Raw genomic sequence first — 1,029 nt, 5'->3', positions numbered from 1 at the left:
GTAACACAGCTGTGTAGATTAAAAAAGAGGAAAGGCCATATGATTGGGTTTATGCACATACAAACCTACACTGTAATAATAATCCAGAAATATACTTTAAGAAAAATGACCCCCAATTTCTATATGCCTGAATTTAAATATTGAAAATACTACTTATGTGCTTGCATCATATGCACATGTAGATATATTCCTAAAAAGGGGCGTAACCAAAGCTTATGGTATACATAAACTGAAAAAGAAAATTATTGTAGCTCACCAGTCCTTAGATGTTAAATTATTTTCACTTTGTAGGGTAAAGCACAGAAAATACCTTTTGATACAGGCAGAAATGTGCTGTCCTTGTCAATTCCTATAAGCTTTAAATGAATAGGGATAAGCAAATCTGCCCTGGTTCAATTTGCAAAGGATTTGTTGAAGACTTTTAACAATTTAATGAAAACGAACTTAGTGGTGAATCCTAGTGTCAGATTTTAGAAGGTGAATTCTGTTAGCAAATTCTGTCAGTTTTTAGGGACAATAGCAAACTACTGGGAAAAAGCCTGAGAACCTGGGCACTGCTAATAACAGTATGTACTAATGCACAAAAAAATTTAAAAAACAAAAACAAAAAAACATACTGCAGAGAGGGCCTAATTTGATGTGGCTCAGGGGAAACCCTGAAAATTCACAAATCCTTTAAATAACATGCATGGACATGGGGATGCCTTGATGCTGTATGCAGTGTTTTGGGACAAAGCAGAATTTAGTAGACCGTAGAAAGTAGACAGGCAGCACATATTGGACTCTGGAATAGACTTGTAGCTACAATTAGCTTGGCTTACATACAGCAGCCCAATCTTTTTTCCTTTCAGTTTGAAAAAAAAAAAAAATTCAGGTAGATTTGGCAGCAACACATTTTATTTTTTAGCAAGCTGCAATAAGCTTGCTTTGATTGACAGACAGAACATTGGCTAGTAATTATCTGAAGCTGTCTCTGTTATTGCTGATGCAACATTTTCCTGTTGCAGGCCAATATCTATCAACCTCTCA

This window comes from Rana temporaria, chromosome 1 (genome assembly GCF_905171775.1).
Source record: "Rana temporaria chromosome 1, aRanTem1.1, whole genome shotgun sequence".
NCBI lineage: Eukaryota > Metazoa > Chordata > Amphibia > Anura > Ranidae > Rana > Rana temporaria.
The sequence above is the reverse complement of the archived record's forward strand: the minus strand, read 5'-3'. Positions refer to the sequence as shown.